Source organism: Pteronotus mesoamericanus, unplaced genomic scaffold (genome assembly GCF_021234165.1).
Source record: "Pteronotus mesoamericanus isolate MK-2021 breed Mesoamerican mustached bat unplaced genomic scaffold, CSHL_Meso_final contig_90, whole genome shotgun sequence".
Taxonomy (NCBI): Eukaryota; Metazoa; Chordata; class Mammalia; order Chiroptera; family Mormoopidae; genus Pteronotus; species Pteronotus mesoamericanus.
In genome coordinates this window covers 46933566-46955157 of record NW_026555277.1, presented here as the reverse complement: position 1 = coordinate 46955157, position 21592 = coordinate 46933566, and the positions used below count along the sequence as shown (strand labels likewise).

Genomic DNA, 21592 nt, shown 5'->3' with positions numbered 1-21592 from the left:
AGTGAAATGGGGGGAAGGGTGGAGATTCTAGACAGGGGGTCAAAGAGGTGACATTTATGCTGAAATGTACAGATGACAAGCAGCCAGCCAGACAACAAACAGCTGGTTGTTTGAAGAGGACCGCAAGGGCCCCAAGTACAAAAGCCCTGAGGTGGGAAAGCGCTCGGCTAGTTGGAAGAAGAAGCCAGGCAGCCAAGAAGGAACTGGAGTAAAGTGAACAAAGGGGAAAGTGGTACAAGATGGGATGGTGGGGGTTTGACAAGGGGGAGGTCATTGTAGAGCCTTTCAGCTGCTCTGTTGTAACAAATTTATGCTTTAAGAACTCTCTTTGAATAGCAGCTCCACTGCTTACTAAGTAGTGCGACCTTGCCTCTTTTTTTAATTTTAAATCCTCACCTGAGGATATGCTTTTGTTGCTTTTAGAGAGAGAGGAAGCGGGGGTGGGGTGGGTGGGGAGAAGGAGAGAGACATTGATTGATGTAACAGAGAAACATTGGTCAGTTGCCTCCCATCCACACCCTGACTGGGGATTGAACGCGCAGTCTAGGTATGTGCCCTGACCAGGAATTGAACCTGCAGCCTTTTGGTATATGGGACAACACTCCAACCAACTGAGCCACCTAGTCGGGTTGCTGACCTTGCCTCTTGGAACCTCTATAAAGAAATTCTCATTTCTTTCTTTATGAAATGAGAATAATAATAATAACAGTTATTATTTCATAGGGCTAGGTTGAAGGTTATATGTGAGATCCCTGTAGAGCATTTAAAGTCCTGGTAGCTGTTACTTACCTCTTTCTCCTTGAAAGCAAAACCCGAAAAGTTGATGTTCGTGCTGCCTGTCACTACCATAACCAGTAAGTAGAGACAAGTATTGAATCTTTATGGGCACTTTATTCAGATGCCAGTGATCTGAGGAGACAGCAGGTCATGTACCCTTAAAAACCATCTTAACATCTCAAGCTGGTCTTTTTATAAGGAGAAGAAAGGGTAGGTAAGGGGTTTCAAAAATAGATTTTCCTAGTACTTTATCTGTTGATCAACAGTTCTTTATCTGCATCAGGGATGTTTCCTCCCTGAAACACAATGGCTCAGTTATCAACTCTAGACTCTATTGCTTGCAGACCCCCTGGGACAGAAAGGCTGAATGGCTTGTTGACTTCCTGGAGTCCTGTGGTCATGTATTCCAGTTCCTAGAACAGGATCTTTCCACGTGCATTACCATTTAAACCTATCAACTATGACTGAAGTTAAATGTTTAATTCTTGAGTTCCCCTATCGCAACTACCCTATTAGATTTGTGACATGACTTGACCCATGTTTCAAAGCTGTCTTCATGCTCTCCCTCCTTTTCCAGAGGCCATACTTGGTGACCTCCAGGGGCTTGTCTCTGAGTCCAGTTGCTCTGCTGGGTGTGCTTTCTCAGGGCAAACCTCAGCTCTACTCAGCTGTTACCACTCTCAACCCCCTGCCCCATGAAGATGACTCTCTACATTTGTATCTCTGGCTCTTACCTCTTTCTTGTGCCCCGTGACCCCACCCTTAGCTACCTTATGGACATCTTCAGGATGTCCCTTGGACACCTTTAAATGATAGTCACCATCTTCTTTCTGAAACCTGATTCTCTTCCTCTGTTTTTTTTTTAAGTCCCAAAGGCTCAAAACTATGCAGTCATCTTGGTCTTCCATCTGCTGTCCACCCCCACATCTAATCAGCTGTCAGGTCCTGCTGCACCTCCTTTTGCAATTTTATTCATATCTATCCCCTTCTTTCCATTCCCACTGCCCCCATTTTGGTGGAACCAGTGATCTCTTACCCAAGTGACCACAGTTGCCAGTCCCCAAGCTTTCTTTTCATTTTTCCTCCCCTTCAGCCCAGCTGCCGACCTCTGCAGAGTCATCCTTCCAAACATAGAATGTGGCTCTCTGCACAAAGTCCCAGCTCCCTAGCACTTGTGCTAAGTTACGGTTCTACCTCCAGCCTGGCCTGGTTCCCTGTCTGAACCTCCTGTCCCTACTTCCCCAGGCCTGTGTTCCAGGACTCCCTGCCTGCATGCCCTGCACTAGCCACACTCCCCTCCTTGATCTCAGCCTCTTCTCCTCTCTCTCTCTGGCCATTGTTCCCACACTTCCAGGGTCCAACCGACTGAGCACCCTCTCCCCAGAGGCCCTCCACCCTGGCAGCTCCAGTAGCCCTTCCCAGGACCACACCTAGGAGTCGGCCCCCACCCAGAACTGCTCCACCTAGACTCTCATTTGGAAAGCTCCTCTCTAACCACAGCTCTATGAGGCTGCTTCTGTCACGGTGTTACCCTCACAAAACCTGCTGCCATCCCAGGTTTCATCCTCAGCCAGCTCCTCCCTCTTCTACCCTTCCACTTAGCCAGCCTAAAGCCTGGGTTCTGCCTGCATGTTCATCTTCAACAGCTTCTCAATGCCCTGATGTCCCTAGGAGGTCTGACTCGGATCCGTGCCATCCTCGAGGGCTGCCTGCCACTGCTGGGGAAAACAGCAGAATTCAACAGGATGGCCTCGGTACCAAGTTCTGATGACTGAATGCTGAGCCTCTTAGTGCTGCCAGGACAGCCTTTCAAGGGAAATCAGCCTGTTTTTCTGCTTCAATTGTTGCCATCCTTTATCTGCCTCTCTACCCTTCAGCCCATCCCTCTAAGTAGCCACCCTATTTCTTACAAAAACCAATATCTTCAGCACTATTTCTTCTTTCCTTCTCAACCATCTTCCAGAGGAAGGTAATCTCTGTGTTCCTTTCTCTTGTGGCTTCATCTCTGTCTCATTCCCAGCCCACCGTAACCTGGCTTCATTCTCACCATGCCAGTAGAAATGCCTGTTTTTGGGGTCTTCGGGGGGCTCTGAAGAGAGCCCAGACCGTGACTGTCTTTGCCTCCTTGTCTATTTGGTCTCTTTCCAACCTTGGATGTCTAAAGTCACCATCTCCTTGAAATCATTCTCTTTAGAGAGGCACCTGGGAGGTAGGCATGAGCCCAGGTCCTTGTGGGAGGGGAGAATGCAGGTTATGCTCCTTTGCAAGGAATTGTAAACCTGAGGATTAACAGGCTTGACCTCTCCCAGTGTATTCACATTTTCTTGGCAGGAAGCTTTTCCATAAAGAGTGCGTCACTGGCCTTTCTGCTGATGCTGCTGACCTTGGCGACAGGTGTGGGTGGCATGGATGTATGATCTCCTCTAGGGCCTCTAGGGCTGCAGGAGCCTCTGGTACGTTTCCCTTCTGATTAACTCTGGTGCTCCAGATCTACTCTGGGGCTCCAGATCATATTGAATGACTCTATTGGCCATTAGAATTCACATCACAATGGCATAAAGCTTTTCTGCTTATAAAGCAGTTTTGCATTTAGTATCTCATTTGCTTCTCACCATAGCTCTGCTAGGTAGAAGGGCTGGCGTTACCATCCCCACTTTACAGATGAAGAAACTGAGGCTTCACTGGGATAAGCGGCTTGCCTGGAGTTTCAGGCAGTGATTTCAGGAATTTCAGTAAATGTGAGGACTTGCCTGGAATGTCCAGCAATAAATGTAGGAGTCTCAGGGGATAAAGGGAATAATGCAAGAATGTTTAAAACCAGGGATCCGAGATTTTAGTGTCCAGGTGATTGACCTTTGTTTGAGGACTTCAGTGTGGACAGTGATTCTCAGGAAGATCTGAAATCCACTGGGCCTCCAGCCACACAATGTTTTCAGCACTTGGTATTGAGTGTTAGGCACACAGCGGGGCTCAGACATTATCCTCACCTTTATTTTCAAAAGAAATGCTGCCTGAAATATTTAAGGTGGATAACAGCATTACTTTGTATTTATGATTTTAGAACTTTGTATTTGAGTATTTGCCTATTCAATGTTTTCAGTTAATGTCCTGATACCATGAAGCTCTTTTTGATGGATGTAGTGTTTTGAAATGTTAAGTATGGCATTTGCAGCCTTCTATCAGCTTTAGCATCTCACTTATTTTGTTTTGTTTACACATATTTAAGAAAGGGAATTTTGAGTAAAAAAGTTAAAGCCGATTTTGCAATCTTTCCAATTACAATAATCCAGAAATTCAAACATGTGTGGTTAGGTAGATGTGTCTAACTTGCTTTAAGATTTAGCTTTGAAACCAAAACTTTCAGATCTGTAAATTGAGGGTACCCACTTCAGAGAGCTGTAAATTAGCTTAGTGGAGGGCCTACAACATTGTAAGTATTCAGTGAATGTAACTGTTATTATTTTACCCTAAAAGTTTAAGGAAAGGGTTTACAACTATTCCTCTTTACTGGGGATTCATGGCAATGCTGGTCTGGTATGTTTTTATTGTTGGTGATTGTTTTCATTTTTTTTCTTTTTCTTTTTCTTAATTTTTAGCAGTCTGTGAATTTGGATGGGGAAGATATCTTTACTCTCACTAAGCTCTAACTGACATGTAGCATTTCTTCCAATCATGAATATAAGCAGCAAACCTACATTAGAAGTGCCTGTGATTTGTCCACTCACCAATAGACATCATCTGTCCTTACAGTTGTTAGCAATATATCTCTGGTTTGCACTTATTACCCTTTGGAAATTCTATAAGGTATTAGGCCTGCAACCAGACCTGGTTATTTAATGTGTTACTAAATATATTAAATGTTTTACAATTTTGTTTTATGCATTTAAAGATACTGTTCCAAGAAGGTGTCCATAGGCTTCACCCAGTTCCCAAAGTGACCATGGCACAGAAATGGTCAAGGGCCCCTGATCTCACGAAATGCCTAGGAACAGAGGAGTCAGGAGCAGTGCGGGCGGGGATGGGGCTGCCTGTGTGCGGCTGTGGGGCATGCTGGGAAGAGCCTGGGAGGGACCTGGGTCACATCTCTGCTCCTCTACTTACTAGTTTGTAACTCTGGGTCAGTCACTTTAGTGGCTTGGGTTCCTCATCTGTAAAGCAGCAGTATTAAAGCATACCTTACTGGCTATAACGCACAAGGAATCATTCCTCTCATAGGAAGTCCTTAAAAGCATAAATTCAGCTCTTCCTCCCTCCTGACTCTGGTGTGATGGCCTCTCTGATGTGTTGTATCCTGTGTCTCTCTTTTCATTAAGGCCAAATCAGACAGTCCACTGTTGTTCCAGTCCGAGCTGGTGTCTTAATGCCCATGGGAAAGTCAGTCTCCTTTCCTGGAGCAGCAGTGAGAACCAGGGGCTCTCAGACCTCCTGGCTCTTCACTGTCCACCTTGGCTCTCCCTGGCTCCCCACCAGCCTGAGCTCATGGGTTGGGAATGCGTAGGCTGATCTCCCACTCCCCGGTGCGCCGTGAGAGGGTCTGAGGTGGAACATGTCCTAATAACAGTCCCTACACTTAGTGTCTGGAACGGCTGATAGCGGACCTGGGAAACCCATTAGTCATTGTCCTCGGTGGCCCTGCTGACCCACATCTACTCTCGCTCCTTCCCCATCTGTTGTTTCAAGTGGACTGTTCTTAGATGGGGGAAAAAAAAAAATGGAGCCTATTGTTATCTTGGTGAGTAGGTGCTAAAGTGACGGCATGCTTCTTTGTACAGGAAGCTAGGAGTGGGGGTGGGGGCTGTGGCTCGATGCCATCATGAAACCATATCCTGCTCCTTTTTGTTTTGTTTTTCTTAATTAAGCTGTGAATCAAGAAAAAGGCTTTGTCATTACTGGGTTGTGTAACTGTCCTGGTTCTTGGATCCATATTCTATTCCAACTCAATTTCCAGAGTAGGTGAAAATATATGGTGTGCCCGGCTGACCACTGCACTATTTGTTAAACTGATGGCTAGTCTCAGCCAACGGACATTCAGACCATTAGCCATACATACTCTGTATGTCCTTCTCCCTGTCCAGCCCAGACTTAGAGCCTCCACTCCCGCTCCAAGCCCAGAACTGACTCCCTCCCATGTACAAAGGGATGCAGTGGGAGGAAGCAAATGTTCCCCAGACACCAGCCAAGAGGGTTTGATGGTTGTCTTGTGTGGTCAATACCACTGGCAGGGTACTGGCTGGGGACTGTTGAGGTGAGAGGGAACTTCTTGCCCCAGGACATAGGAGAGTTAGGTGTTCCAAGGGTACCACTGAGACAGACTGCCCTAAGGTCACTTTGGCACACCAAGAAGCGGGACGGTGGTATGAGTGTGGCACTGTGCCTCAGAGCATGGTCTTTGAGGTCAGACCAACCTGGGCTTGCATCTCGCTTACGCCCTGTGACCTTCGACGTGTTGCTTAAGCTTTCTGTGCTTCCATTTCGTCAATTGTATAATGGGGGAGATAATGATACCCAACTAATCAGGCGATTGTGTGACCTGAATAAATTAATATTATAAAACACTTTGAACAGTGCCTTGACACACATTAGTCATTGTTACCATTTGCCAGGGGAAAAGGAACTGAACAATGCGCCTCTTCATCCCTTGTCTGCCTCCTGCCCCACGGGCTGCTCCTTGCTGACCTCCTCCTTAGTGGTGAAGTTCGGTGTCTGCATCCCAGAGGAGGGCTCCCGGCGGGCCGGAACCACCCACGGTGAGGGGCGAACCTGCCCACGGAGGCTGCAGAGTCTGTGCCCAGAGGCTTCTCTCAAATTCCAGCCCAGGAGAGGGAGCCTGGGCCGGTGTCTAGTCTGTCTTCAGGATACCTAGCCCTTAGCATCCTGCACTGTCATTTGTCCCAGAGAATGTCTGACATTTGGATTTTGTGGTGAAATTGTCTGGGCTCTCTGAGAGGTTTCACAAATACATTCCAGACATTGTATTAAATTAAGCCTACTCCTGGCCCTTCCGTATTTCTCCTGATACAAGCGTGAGCTTGGTGGGGGGATGACTTTAGGGGCCCCTCACGTCAATGTGCCGGGAGCGGGGCGTGGGGTGCAGTTTCATTGGAGGGTAATAACATCGGTAAGTCGCCCGCTCTGGGCCCTACGGTCTTTACTTTCTGTCAAGCCCCAGGGGTTGGTGCGGCCATTTCCATCTGTAAGCCTCCCAGCCGGGTGGGCCTCCTGAATCTCTCCTACATGCAGGAGGAGGGGAAGGAAGACTTCACATGGCCTAGAAAGTTATACAAAGGCCGGTGGCCAAAGGAAGGGCTCCTCACCTGCCCCCGTTAAGATTCCTCCTGCTTATAGAATGTGTTCTTTGTAAAGGGTTTGAACATTGATTCCCTTTCATTCAACACATGTGCATGTGCACATTTCGGGTCATGATGGTGGTGTTCTAGATGCGGGAGAAAAAGCAGTGAGCACTCAGTCATTGGTGGCTGCTAGAGTAAAAACAATTACTATTGGTTAGTGCTACAGGGAACAGAGAAGAAATATTCACACTCTACCAGTTCCAAGTACTTCCCCTCGCAGACCTCCTGTGCCCGCCTGCATCCTTTTCTTCTATTCTAAGCCTGCCTTGTGTTCCTTTCAGTCTAGGTGACAGGGCCTGGCTCTTTGGGAGTGATCCTCTGCTGTGTTGCCCAGGGAGGTGGGCTGGAATCTGAGCCTCCTGGCAGCAAGCCCGTGTGTGTAGCTATTGCTGGTGCCATTCCACAGATGAGCAAACTGACTGTGCTGCTCGGCTCTCCCTAGGGAGGCCGCGAGGACGTCCAAGTCCACAGACAGGGTGTGAAAAGGGGAAGCTCTAGGACCTCGGAGGCCTGGGGGAAACCGGGTGGCATCCCTGTGCCCTGCCACGCTTCCTCTAAACTGCTTCAAATTGAACCCCGCCCACTGTCTGCAATCACTGTCCCCAAACCGTGCCAGAGACTTTGAAATTCTATACCTTCTCCAGCATATACCATACACCTCCCAGACACACAGTAGATACTTAGCAGAGGGGTCCTGGAACTGGAAGTCGGTCCAGATGCTCCGACGGGGCCCAGGTCCTCCCCGTGCTGGCTGGGGTTTCCTGTCCTCCCCACTTTGCGCAGGAGGTAGGAGCACTCTGGCCGCTGCTGAGGAGTAACTGGGACCTGCACTTTTCCTGGAAACTTCAGAGAGGTGGAGAGTGCTCTAGTGCTTCAAAAGTGGGTTTTGAAAAACAACAAGACCTTGCGTATGCAGAGATGAAGCAGAGGTTAGACGTGGCTCTTTGAGGGCTGGGGGAGGAACTTGGTTGAAGAACAGACTAGAGGGAACTCTGTAAGTGAGCCTTAGTCTTTTTGAAAGTAGGTCCATGAGCTTGTCTACAGAACAATGTGCTCTCTCCAGTGAGAGGGAATTTAATAGTAACTGTCATTTGGAAAAAGGCTTTATAATTCATAAAGCCCTTTACACATGCTTTTTCTGTGTGTGTGTGTGTGTGTGTGTAAATACTGTAGGTAACTTTCCCCTTTAGGGTTAGTATATTAAACACACCACACCATGCACACACATGTATACACACACACACACACCTCCTCTTTATTTTGCCTGTTACAGAGTGGAAAGGACACAGGTTGGCTTTCAGTCTCTGAGCTCAGTGTACCCATCTACAAAAAGTGGGTGAGAACTCCTATTAGGGGAGATGGCTGCAAGAGAATGCACTTCTCCAAGCAGGTGCCCAGCGGAGAGTGGGAGCTGCCTGCCTCTGAGAGGGTCGAGCAGTTCAGGGGTGCCCAGCACAGGTGACGGGAACCCTTACCATCAGCCAAGGGGAGTTGCCATCCTGGAGCTGCTGGCTCAGAGGGTAGGGTTTGCCTCTGCCTGGACCAGGCAGGAGAGTCTGAGGCTGTGCACCCGGGCTGCCCTCTTAACCTGGTTCTCCAGGTTCTGCTGGGGCCCTGGTCTCCCACTGTGCTAATTCTCGTCAGGCGGAGCCTCTGAGTGCCGAGTAGTGTTTCATGTCAGAGACCCGGGAGAGCAGTGAGCCAGACCCGGAGCGCAGGGGTGGGCAGTGCTTCCCTGCCGTCTCCCCAAGGCTGGAGCCCTGCCCCTTTGGTCTCCATCGCCTCCTCTTCCTGCCTGTTGCCTTCCCTGTGTCTTCTTCTTTCCTCTTAATGTCATGGAGCTGTTTGCTTTTTAATTGTACAGGGTTTTCTATTCCTTGTTCCTTAAGTAAACGTTGATTAGTTAAATGACTTCATGTTCAAAGAGAGGGCCACCTCTAAGTTTTATTTTTGCATTAAGTGCTTCAATTCAGTATAAAAAAAATTAGTAATGCATCCAGGCTCTAACCCAAAAGGTGGTCCCATGTCTCCACCTGAGGGCAATGGTGCCCTTGTCAGGGCGGCAGTGGCCAAATGAGTGAATAAATGAAGTCCAGACAGTGGCAAGACCCCAGCCCTTCCATTTACATCATCCAAAGATGTGTTGCTTGTTGCTGAGTGGTCCCAGGCAGGGGCCCTGATGTTTCTGGATGTTACTCAAGATTGACTCAGACACTGTGGTTTTGAGAGCTTTGTTTCAGTGGTTACTGGGGCTGGAATCAGCCCTGCGTCAGCAGCTGCTGTGGAGGTGATGGGTGTTTCCTGATTGTGGATAAGTCGTCTGTATCTGTCCTGCTCCTCGCCTCTCGGCCTCCCTTGCTGCAGTCTGGTGGCTGCTTTCCTGAAAGCCTCCTTAATTCTCCGCTGTCTGTGTGGGTGGGCTTCTCAGGGCCTGTGCCGCGGGCTCTCTCGCTCCCTGGTTTCCCCTCTCCCTCTCCTTACCAGATGCCTTTCTTTATTCCCCATTTGCTTCACCCCCCCATCCATCCCAGGGAGTAGGTGGGTGGGTGGGGAGGGGTAGTTCTCAGAGGGGAAAGGAAAAGCTCGAACTGCCAGCATCCCCAGAAGTTGTCTATTATACCTTCTGACCCTTGTCCTGTGTTGCCTTTTGCTCCTCTGTCTCCCCCATTCACAAATGTGGGTGAGCCCTTCTTCCTTCCTTTACATCTGTGCTGTGCATTATGGGGGCCACAGCCACATGGCTTGGGCACTTGAAATGTGGCGAGTCCACACTGAGATGTGCTGTAAGTGTGAAATACATGCCTCATTTTGCAGACTTGGCATGAAAAAATAATGGCATAATAGCTCATTAATTGTTTTTATGTTGATTACATGTTAAAATCATAATAGTTTGGATGTATTGAATTGAATTAAATAAAATATACTATTAAAATTAATTTTACTGGGTTTTTTTTTTTTTTTACATTTTCAAAAAAAAAAAATGTGGCTTCCAGGAAATTTAAAATTACATGTGCGGCTCACATTATATTTCTGTTGTGGTGATTCTTTCGTAACTGGTGGAAATTTTGCTCCCCCGGGACATTTAGCAAATATTTAGAGAGATTTTTAATTGTCGTGTGCGGGGTGGGGGGGAGGATTGTTATTATCATCTCTTTGGGAGAGGCCAGGGATGCTGTTAAACATCCTGCAATCGCAGGGCAGCCTCCTGCAGCAAAGTGGGACCTGCCCCAGTGTTCACAGGGCCGAAGTTGAGAAGCCAGGCTCTGCTGGACACTTACTTTCGATGCTGTAGTCCTATGTCATGGGCAATGACTCCAAAATCGGAGGCCCTACGACACAGTAGGAAGGACAAACTCGTAAATGCCCAGTGTCAGGTATCTGTGACCATGGGCAGGTTCCTCAACAGGCCAGAGCCTCTATTTCCTCATCTGTAAAATGGATACAATAATCCCTATTTTATAGGCTTCTAGTTGGAATTAAATAAGATTAACATATAGACCTGATACATAGTAGACCGCCACTAAATAGAAAGTTACTCTTATTGCTAAAAAAAAAAAAGAAAAAGAAAAAGAAAAAAAATCTGTATCTTTTACTCTGATCAACTATTGAAATTTCTACATGCTTTTCTGGATTTTCTATGATACCTTATACTTAACAAATTGAAAACTAAAGTCTTAATTTCACTCTTCTTGCCCCCTCCCGCTCCCTAAATTTATTCTTCTTTCTGACTTCCAGTCTTAGTACACAGTGGCGACACCCTCCCACTCTGAGAATCTGAGTCACTTCCACTTCCTGCTTCTTTCCCCCTCACTCGAATTTGTAACTTTCACATTTATGGAGCATGTGTCTCTCACGCAACCCTCCTTTTCGTTCCCACCTCATGGGACCTCTTTCCCCCAGCCTGGGAGTGGCGTCCTTCCAGGCCCCTGCCCCCTCTTTTCTTTCCTGATCCCTTGGTGTGTGCTGTTGGTGAACTCCAGCTTGCTCAGGGACCTTCGGTGTCTTTTTTTGTTTTTTTAACTGAAGTGGGAGTACCTGTGGGCAGGAAACATGATGTCCTGTACTCCCCTAGCGCCCAACGTTGTGCTTAGAAAAAGGTGTTTATTGAGTGCTTTATGAATGAATGAATGAACAAATGAATGATAACTATCCTTTTTTTCCTTGGTTCATGGGTAGAATCAGGTACTACAGAGAGTAAGGACAGTGGTTTCCTCACGCTTTATTTTCCTTTTAATAGTTCAGCAGAGCTTAAACCATGTCCTCATCTACCTTTTCCCGAGTCCCCCTTACCACTACTACCATCCCAAGTTTGAGCTGAGGAAACTGTTTGTTCTACCTGGAGGGTCATAACCATGATGCAACACACCTGGATCCCGGAAGTCCTACCTTCCATATATGGGCTTCCTCAACCAGCCTGAGGATGATGCCACAGCCGTTCCGCTGGCCCGGGCCTGCCTCCAGAGAGCAGGTCCCCGAGATGCCCAGGCATGTCTTCCCCTTGGTGGCGGAGAGAATTCCCAAGCAGCTTCCAGCAGGCTGTGAGGAGAGGCTTTCCAGAAACATGCCCTTAAAGATGCTCAGATAAAGAAAACATAACATGTTCTTTGGCAGGTTGTAATCATAGTTGGGCAGGATGGTGGAGGATTGGAGTCTCCCAATGTCTAGACGCTGTGATCTAGGCACAGTTTTGAAATATTTTAATTACAAGCCACTTTATAGTGTAAGGTGACCCACTTGGATGTTATCAAGGGCTTATAGGCAAGTTTGCTCACTTGTTTTGTGGTAGCTGCAAGTGGAGCCAAAACTACATTGCACTGGTGAGAAGGGGTTCCCTGGCCTGGAAGGCGCGTGACGGATGCTGGAAGGGACTAACTTTTCTTCTGTTATCTGTGAGGCCTTAGAGCTCCTTTGCTGGGAGTTCCTATATGTAATTACACTGGGGTTTGTCTTCTGGAGCTGGTGATGGACATCTGGATTTGAGACTTTCCTATACAGCTGTCTTCTGTCGTTTGGGTACCAAATGTGTGTCCCATCCCCAGGAGCTGGATCAAGGTGCTACAATGAAATGGATTTCCCCTTGGGAAACTTTAGAATTTGCCATCCCTTCTAACTGGTTTTGTGAGGCTGTTTCCTCTCCCGGAGCCTAGCTGTTCCATTGGTAAAAGATGAGACACCCCTGCCTTTATATAACTTTGATTCCCTCCATTCTCCCCAAAACCTATGCTCCAAAACAAATTGTTTAACCAACAAGCTTGCATACAAGGGTGGGCAAAATTAAGCTTACTTTCATGAGTGCACAAAACAGAGTTTATTCTTGTATCATTATTTATGTATTAATTATTATATTGATTTGTATTATTTGTATATTATTGTTGCTGTTATCACTATTTTGTATCCTTAGTTGTGATTTGTCTTTTAGGTAGTGGTGGCTGGTAATTTAACCTGCTTTGCCCACCCTTATATTTTCCCTCCACGTTTAACAGATTCACAGGTACTTCATGCCTGTCAGCATTGCTAATCAGCCACAGATAATCTGTGTTCACACTAAAATGATATAATACAGGGTAAAATAAGTTAAGATGGGTGATTAATAGCTTGGGGCCCAGAGTTGGGCAGATCTGGGTGTGAAATTTAGCTCTGCCCCTTACCAGATAACAGTCTTTGGACAGTGGGATCTTAACTTCAGTGTCCTCAGCAGAAATAGGGAGATAAAAGAGTCTTTATCTCATAAGTTTGTTTCTGCCTCTTTTAATAAGATAATGTGTGTAAAACCCCAAGACAGTGCGTCTCAGTAAATATTGGCTCTGATATTTCAGTTAGCCTCTAGGTGCATCCTTATTGGGGGTAAAGGTATAATTTGATTTAAATCCATTTGTTCATTTGGCAACACATCTCCTGTGGGTCAAGGACTGTTTTGGCCCCTGGGGATACAGCATGCGCGAGGGAGGCAAGGTCCCTGCCTTGGTGGGACTCACATTCTAGAGGGAGAGACACGCAGTGAACTAGTTAACAAATAAAACAGAGATTCAGGGTTGTGATAAGTGCTGTGCAGAAAATGAGCGGGGGGACGTGACAGAGTGAACAGGACGGGGCCAGGAAGGTGTCTCTGAGTGATGTGATGTTTGAGCTGAGACCTGAATGGTGAGACGGAGTGGAGCAAGCGCAGAGATCTCGGGGGAGGGCATCCCAGGCAGCAGGAATGGTGAGGGAGATCACCAGACTTGGGGAGATCATTGAAAATGGCCTCTGGGCTCCCAGGAATACATCCCTGGACGCCCTACAGACAAGGGGTTACGAGGAAGGAAGTGTCAGGCAGGACGACCTAAGCCAGTAGTTGGCAACAAGTTCAAAAAGTCTAAAATATTTACTGTCTGACCCTTTACAGAAAAAATGTGTCAACCCCTGATCTAAAGCCCCTTCCAGGTTGGACAGTGCACGCATTTGTGAGCCCAGGGCACAGGGCTGGTGCAAGGGATGGCAGCTGGCAGCCTCCCGGGGCCCAGGCCCCAGCTGGGGCCCTTCCACGGTGACCGAAGAGGCCCCGAGAAGAGCGTATACCTGCCCCAAGGAGTGCAACCAACGGCCTTCGAACTGGCGGGGTCACAGCACCCATGTCCCTGGGTGGACTGAGCCATGAGCTCTTAGCTGCCAACATGCCGATTCACGTCTGGGACTCCTTCTCAGGGAGAAGGGAGGGGGCAGAGGAGATGCTGATCTTTGCTCCCATTTATTAAGTGCTCACCAAGTGTTATTCTAGGCTCTTCTATGAACAATTCTGCAGTATATTGATGTCATCCTCATAGCAACCCTAGTTGGTAAGAACTACCCTTATTCCTCTTTTATGGTTGGGGAAAGTGAGGGCAAGTAACCTGAGTGTACTAAGCTGCTGTGCTCCACGTCACACAGCTGGTAAATGGCCCGCCTGCTTCAGCACCCGGCCCCTCCCTTCATCACCCACAGTAATGCTTCTCAGTGCTGTTCCATTCAGGGCTGGTGAGTCTTTACCTGTTGGCATGCCTGAATTAAGCCATGCTTAGACCTCTAAGTCATATTTATTCAGCACCTCCTTATGGGGCTAGAGACCCCAGAAAAGTAGAAGATGAAGGAGGCCAGTGTATCCTTACCTGCCACCTCCTCCTTGGGGAATACTCCAGGGCTCTGGGCAGAGTGGTCCAGATATGGCTGTGGGGTGGCAGGGTGTCCTTGTGCTCTTTGGGCCCTCAGCCCAGCTCCGGTCTGGCTGCAGGAACAGCCGCTGGGCTCAGGTAAATAGTCTCTCCTTTGCTGACCTGAGAGCGATAGGAGTTGGTGAACCTGGAAGGAATGCCTGGCCTTCTTCTCATGCAGATCTGCTACTAGGCGCATAGTGGGCTTTTGGTAAAGGCCAGTGTGGATGAGCCTGCTGTCCACTGGCAGGGTGAGCCTCGCCTGTGGCCACGGGTGGCTATGGGATGAGGTGGCGCCAGTAGAGGAGTTACAGTACCCATCAGGGAGAGAAAAGGGAGGCCCTGACAGTTGGCAGAAAGGTGGCACAGAAGGCAACGTAGAAGAAAGAGCTGGGTGCCGGGGTCATAAGGAGCTGGAAGTGACTCCGGGCTCTGCCGTCTGTTAGCCGTGTGATCTTAGGCAAGTGTAACACGGCGGGTCTGAGTTTGCGCTTTGCTGCTATGTGCTTGGGTTCAAATGCCATTTCCTCCTTCCTAACTGTGCTGCGAACTTAGGCGCTCCACTTAACCATCCGGGGCCTTGGATTCCTAATCTTGGGATGCTGTGAGGCTTGAATGGCTTGATAGATGTGAAACACAGATCAGTGCTACACAGAGTTAGAGCTCAACAAACACCAGCTCTGTGAGGTCGTCTCATCCTTGAGCCTCAGCTTCTCAAATATAAACTGGGAAAGGCAATGGCACTTTCACAGTGGCCGTGAGTTAGTGTCCTTCAGGCATCTGCTGCAGGGCTTGCATATGCACGACGCTCAGTGGATACTTCTCCTGACCTCAGTCGTGGCACCCGTGCAGTGAAATGTTTGTCATCGGCTAGATTGACAGCTGCTGCTGGCAGCCCTGGCTGGGTTCTTTGGGTTGGGAAAGTGTAGTGGTGGGCGCTCAGCCTGCATTCTGCCTTTATCCTTGGATTGAGTTACCCATGATGCTGGCCCCGTCCAGAGGTCACTAAGTCCTGGCCAGGAAGAGGCATCTTGCCATTGCTGTAGTTTTCCTACTGGATCCTGTCAATACCTGCTCCTCTCACGGGCTTCACGCCAGGCTGGCCCTTCAAGGTGCTGGCCCACCCAGCGCCTGGCAAGTACTCTTGCCTCTTTTCTCTAATTACCCCTGGGAACTCACCCGTGCCAAGATAGTCATTTGGGATGCAAAGGTGAGCCAGGCATGCCTTTCCTTTTGAGGAGGTCATAGGAAGTCTGATAGACAGACTTGAAAAAGAATTTAAATTCATTAATAAATGCATCAGTGGGGGCCCGCGTGGGTTCCCAGTCTGCCATTTTCCTCTCTGTGACTATCTGCAGTGGTCTCCATGGTGCGGCGGTGAAAGGCTTGGTCTCTGGAGCCAGGCGCCTGGGCTTGAGTCCTGGCTTCATCTCTTCATAGTTACCGCTGTGAAAATGACATGATGGGTGTGGGTTGTAGTGGATCAAGGGCCAACTGCTGACTATTATCACTGTGGCGTGGGGGCCCCTACGTGACTGAACTCACAGTTTATAAAAGCAAAAGCTTGCTAGGCGACCAAAAGGAAAAAGCAATAAAAACGAACTGGTATATCTATTTCTGGACGCTAGATAGTTTGTGTATCTTAGCTCCACTTCTTTCCCCACATATGGATTATACTGGCCGCAGAGTTTTTAGCTTTGAACATATCTGGAATCAGCTCATCCCAGGAGGCTCTTTCCCCTGTTCCTCCTAGAGGAATGTGAGACTCCCCTGCACCCGGTTTTGGGGTCTCGGAAGGATGTGTGACTCCTGCTTTCCAAAGGAGGGAAGGGAGGCAAGGTAGCTGGCTGGTCGGCCCCAGCTCTCCCCCAGCCCCTTTGACCAGGAGCTGCTTACTGAGGACAGTGCACCAGTTTGCCAGCACCAGAGCCCAGAGAACAAGGTCTCACAGGGTTGATGGGGAGAAAGGGCGTTTACAGGGAGAAAAAACTAATGCTTTTAGAAACAGAATATATTGTAAATAGTCCCATCAAATGGTATGTTTAAGATATATGAATTGATTGTACATAGATTTTACCTTAAATAACCGGAACAAATATTGAACTCTAGTTAACAATATGCATCCTGAAGTATGGGGGAAGAAATGTACTGATTATGCAATTTATTTGAAATGCACCAAAGAATTAGATAAATTGATGAATGGGTACAGAGGGCTGGATGGATAAACAGACATATGATAAAGCAAGAAGAATAAAATCTAGTTATAGAATCCAGGTGGCGCATATTTTTTGTGTTCACTAAAATTCTTTCAACTTTTCAGTATACAGTGTGGGACAAAGGTTGGTTTACAGTGTATGGAAACTAATACAATAATTAATAAATAATATTAATAATGCAAGAATAAAATCTGTTTTGCATAGTCACAGCTGTAAATCCACTTTTGCCCACCCCTGTATTTGAAAAGTTTCATAACAAAATATTGGGGAAAATATTGTAAAGCTCCTAGATTGAAATCAGGAAGAAAAAAAGTCCACAATGAAAAAACATGCAAGTCAATGCTAGAAATACTTAGCAACATTTAAATTGTTGTAGCTGAATGTTAATATCAAGTAAAACTAGGCCTATATATTTTTGCAATAGTTTTTTTTTTGCATTTGAATATAAATATATATGTAGGAAAAGAATGTTTCAGGCAGAGGGCAAAGCAAGCGAAAGGCCCTGCACATGCTTAGTGAAGATGTGAGGCTGGCGTGCAGAGAGGGAAGGGACAGCAGCAAGAGCTGAGGACAGAAGGGAAATTGGAGGGCAAGGTTGTGTAGAGCCTCAAGGCCTTGATAAGGTCTGGTTTTGAGTTCCATGTGCCATGGGAGTGACATGACCTGCCTTCAGAAGGGCCACTCTGGTTGCTGTGGGGGGATAGACTGTGAGTCTGACGAGGGTGGAAGCGGAGAGACCAGGTAGGAGCCCTCACATCAGGGCAGGAGGAGGGTGACGTGTCTCGGATCAGCGGGGCGGCATGGAAGAGGCGAAACTGGTTGGATTCTCGATCTATTTAAAGCAGAGTCACCTGGATTTATTGGTGGACTGATTGTGAGGTAAGAGGAAAGGAATCCAGGTTGATTCCAGGTTCTTGGTTCAAGGGGCTGGAAAAGTGGAAAGCGGGTGTGCGTTTACCTAGACGGCAACGACTGCGAGAGGGACAGGATTTGGGGGAGAGCGGTGGAGGTGGGGTCATGAAAGTGTGGCTGTGGATCTCTTACAGGTGACGGGCTTATGAGAGCAGCTGGGAATATCAGTGAGCCGTTGGCTGTACGTGTAAGAGTTTTGGGGCTAGGGATAGTCAACATGTAGATGACCTTTAAAATCAGGGGACTAAATGATGTGAAATAAAGGTCAAGAAGGGAGGAGACCAGAACTGAGCCCCAGGCACGCCCAAGGGCAGACAGAGATGGGGAAGATGAGGGAGACCAGCAAAGGCACTGAGTGTCTGTGGTCAATGCACAGGGAGGAGACTCAAGAGAGTGGATTGGCTGTTTCAAATGCTGGGGGAACTCGTTTCTTCACCTCTGGCATCCCTTCTCTCTTCCTACCATCTTTGATATTGCTCTGCAATCAACTCTCCTAAACTAGCAGCTTCATCCTACTCCAAACCCATAGTAGCCAAACTGTATTGGGGGGGCAGGGGAGGGCGCGGGGGAGGCAGTCAAACCCTTCAGTTTGACTCCGGGACCCTCCACGGGACCCTCCACAATCTGTCTCCCTCTCCTGTCTGATTTCACCCATTTGCCCTCCCCACCGTTCCCCAGCGCCACCCTCCCCTCCCCTCAGGGCTCCCCCCTTCCCTGCAAACCACTGCCCTCTTTCTCAGCCTGGGCCTCAGCAAGCCATTTCTTCTGTCTCTCCAAACCTCCAGCTTCCATTCTCTACTCATGGCCCATCTCCTGGAGGGACACTCGGGATCAAGTCACCAACCTGTTCCTCCAACAAATTCCTACAGTAGTCACAGGTAATCCCAAACAATGTAGCATTCATTGTCTCTGTTTTTCTTCCTCAGTCCTCAGGCGGACAGTTTCCTGAGCTTCAGGGAACACAAGCCTTCTCTTGCATCCTCTACAAGCCCACAGCACGGTCTTACTAGTGGTCCCTAACATCTTAGTTGAGGCAGGAGCATATTAATACTCTAGCACATAATGTCCCAAGGAAACCTGGAAGAGTTAATATGGGACTGTGATCTCAAGCATGGACTCTAGGCTCAGAGGTTAGGGTCTCACCCTAGTTCTGTGACTGTGGTCAAGTCATTTAACCTTCCCAAACTCCAGAGTTCTCATCTGCCAAATGGTGATGAATGTGCCTAAGTCAGGGTTGTTTTAGGAATAAAACATGGTGCATTTCTTATAAAGTGCTTAGCAAAGTTTTTGCCCATTATAAGCAGGCTGTCACTGGTGGCTGTGACTTTTATTGGGAATACTGTTGCTGTTATGATACTGTTGCTACTATTGCTCTTCCCAGCAGGGGAAGTAGAGGCACCTCTGAAGGTATGATGGAGCTGGCACTGTTGATTACGTGCTTTAACATCCAAAGCAAAAGGACTCATTGGTCTCTGCCATTGGTGTGGGGTGGGTCTGGGGGCAGCGCCCGCACCCTGACTCCCGGGAACTCATGCCTTAGGTGGGGAGATGCCGTGGGGTATGAGCAGTGCCCAGAGGCAGGCCTTGAGGATTGTACTTACAAGTTCCAACCAGGGGCCTAATACCAGTGTACCTAAGGCGAAGGGGCAGGATATAGAATGTTTGCAAATGAAACTGTCCTCGAAAATCCAGACCCTGTGGTCACGGGTCACCATTGCTCACAAGAGGAGGACGCCGGCTCAGGCTGCACGGGAAGGACAGAGAAGGACGGAATGCTGCTCAGAGGAATTTGTATCACTTGAGAGCAGGCAGAGGGAACAGGGTATCTTTTTCCATTTCCTTTCTGTAAATTTCTGAGGTTAGTAGGTGGTGTGTAATTGTTACTCAGGAATAACTGGGTGTGACCGCGACACCGGAGAGTCAGGCTGGGGCAGAGACGTGTCAAATCAGATGTGATTTAGTTTTCTGCCCCGGAATGGCCCTTGAAGTCACCACGAAGAGTCCCTGTCTGGCCACCCCGCTCCCAGAGACTCCTCCATGGCTGTCACCTTAGGAGGCTGCATCTCTCTCGAGCCCCTCTTGGCACCGTCCTGCAGGGTCAGGCTGTGAGGTCAGGCCCCCGGTGCCAGCCCCACATAACAGCATGTGGGTGGCTTCTTGGATGTGAACACTGTTAGTTCTGCAATTGTGAAGTGAGCTGTTTTCTCTCGTGGTAACCCAGTAACAGTCAGGGCTTTCCGGCCTGGGTTTCGATAAGCAGCGTGTCCTGAAAGCCCGTGCAGCTGGAAACCACACCAGGAAGTGTGGCCGCACGCCCCTGGAAGCAGAGCGATGCCCGGGAGATGGCCTGTGGGTCAGCTGGGAGGGCCGCTGCCACCAGGGAGATGGCACCATGCGTGACCTTGGGTCGCTTGGCTCGTCTTGCCGCCCGGGCCCTGGAGAAGGCTCACACTGTCCATGCCCAAGCCCGCTGCTGCCGTGGCACCTGCTACAGTGGTTTCCCAGGACTTACATGAGCTCGAGCTCCATCCGGCCTGTAAACTGCCACTCCGGGGAGGCAGAAGAGGCTCAGCCTGATGCGGACGCAGGCCTAGCCCTTCCGTGCAGAGGTCTGGGCGCTCAGCCTGAACCTCCACCCCATTTAGGAGGCCGGTCTGCCCGCGGTGCGGGAAAGGAATAAAAAAAGGCCTCCCTTCATTCACCGCACCGCTGAGGGCAGGCTCTACTCTCAGACCAGCGGTTTCGAGCACAGGCCTCGGACCCACCCTGCCTTGGTGGGAATCCAGGCTCGACCACTCATTCAGTTACATGATCTCAGAGAAGCATCTGACCCTCTTTTGTCTCTGTTTCTTAGCTCAAAAATGGGGATAAAAAGGGTTCCTGGAGCAAGTTGCTTCACATTTCTGTGCCTTAGTTTCCTCATTTAAAAACCGGAGATGATTCTGACATTTCCCAGGGCAGCTGGAAAGATGAAACACATAAAGGGATTAGGACTGTGCCTGGCAAGTAGGAAGTGCTGGGCAGGCCTGACGCAGTGTAGACACTGGCAGCATCTTTTTCAGCGGGGTGCAGGGCCTGGAGAGGCAAGCGAGTGAACACAGCCCTCAAGAGCCGCCGCCAAGTGCTGGCTTTCCGCACCGCACCTCACGGGAGTGTCCACACACAGAGGCCCCAAAGGGAATCAGAGGCAGAATTCAGAAACGGAAACCAAGTCTCCAGACAGCAAGACAGCTAACCCCTGGCTTGGCCCCCGGTCCCCGTGGCAGCGCCCTCTGGGGGCTGGATCCCGTTAGCATTCTGGCGCAGCCCCAGCACACCCACCCACCATGGGCTGAGAGAGGCACGTGTGACCGTGTCACCGAGAAGTGGGTAGTGCTTGTGGGGGGTCCTCTGGGATGGCACAGGTGTCTGTGTGAGCTGGGGCCACCCCGGCCCTGGGCCTTGACTGTGGGCCAGTCCCCTCGTCCCCTCTTCCCACCCCTTCACAATAGAAAGCTGATTTTTTCCATGTGGTGTTTGTCTCTCTCTGAGAACGAGAAGGCCTGAGCACAGCCAAGCTTATCTATACAATGGATTTCCTGCTGGGGTTGGAGCTGCCCTGTTCCCCGTTGGGTGATAAATTTATGTCGCCTGAGCGCACAGATCTGCTGACGTTTGTGATGCCGGTGGCCTTGGCAGACCCCAGCGGCCCCGGCCTGGGTGGGAATCTGCAGACATAAGCCCTGGCTGACGTGAACGGAGCATCCCGGTTAGAGACAGAGAACCAGGACGAGGTGTGCGATGAGGGCGTGGGAAGGTCACCCATCCATCAACTGTTTATTGAGGCCTCCTGTGTGCCAGGCCCTGCACTGGGCACACAGAGGACGCTCCTGCCAACCTGGGACTCAGATGCAGATTATCCTAACATGGACAGCACTCTTCTGAGGTAGCACTAAGGACAGAGCCGGTGGGAGAAACGCCTGGCCTGATCCTGGGCTCAGGGAGAAAGGCCTCGGGTTGAGTTTTCCTGAGAAGTTCTCTTTCCTGGCAGGAATCCTCAGCAGCGATAGCCCAGCTGGGCCTGGGAAAGGGGGACAGCTCCATGGCGTTGTTATCACAACCTTGGCGTCCTTGGCGTTTGCATCACGCCCGACATCCAGAGCATCCACCGGCCCCACCGGGATGCCCTCTA

General features: G+C 49.1%; 1 protein-coding gene across 2 annotated transcripts in view; it reads left to right on the top strand.

Moving 5' to 3' along the window:
* MICAL2 (microtubule associated monooxygenase, calponin and LIM domain containing 2) overlaps positions 1-21592 on the top strand; it is a 207136-nt gene that overhangs the window by 59250 nt on the left and 126294 nt on the right. The gene's annotated exons all lie outside the window — the stretch shown is intronic.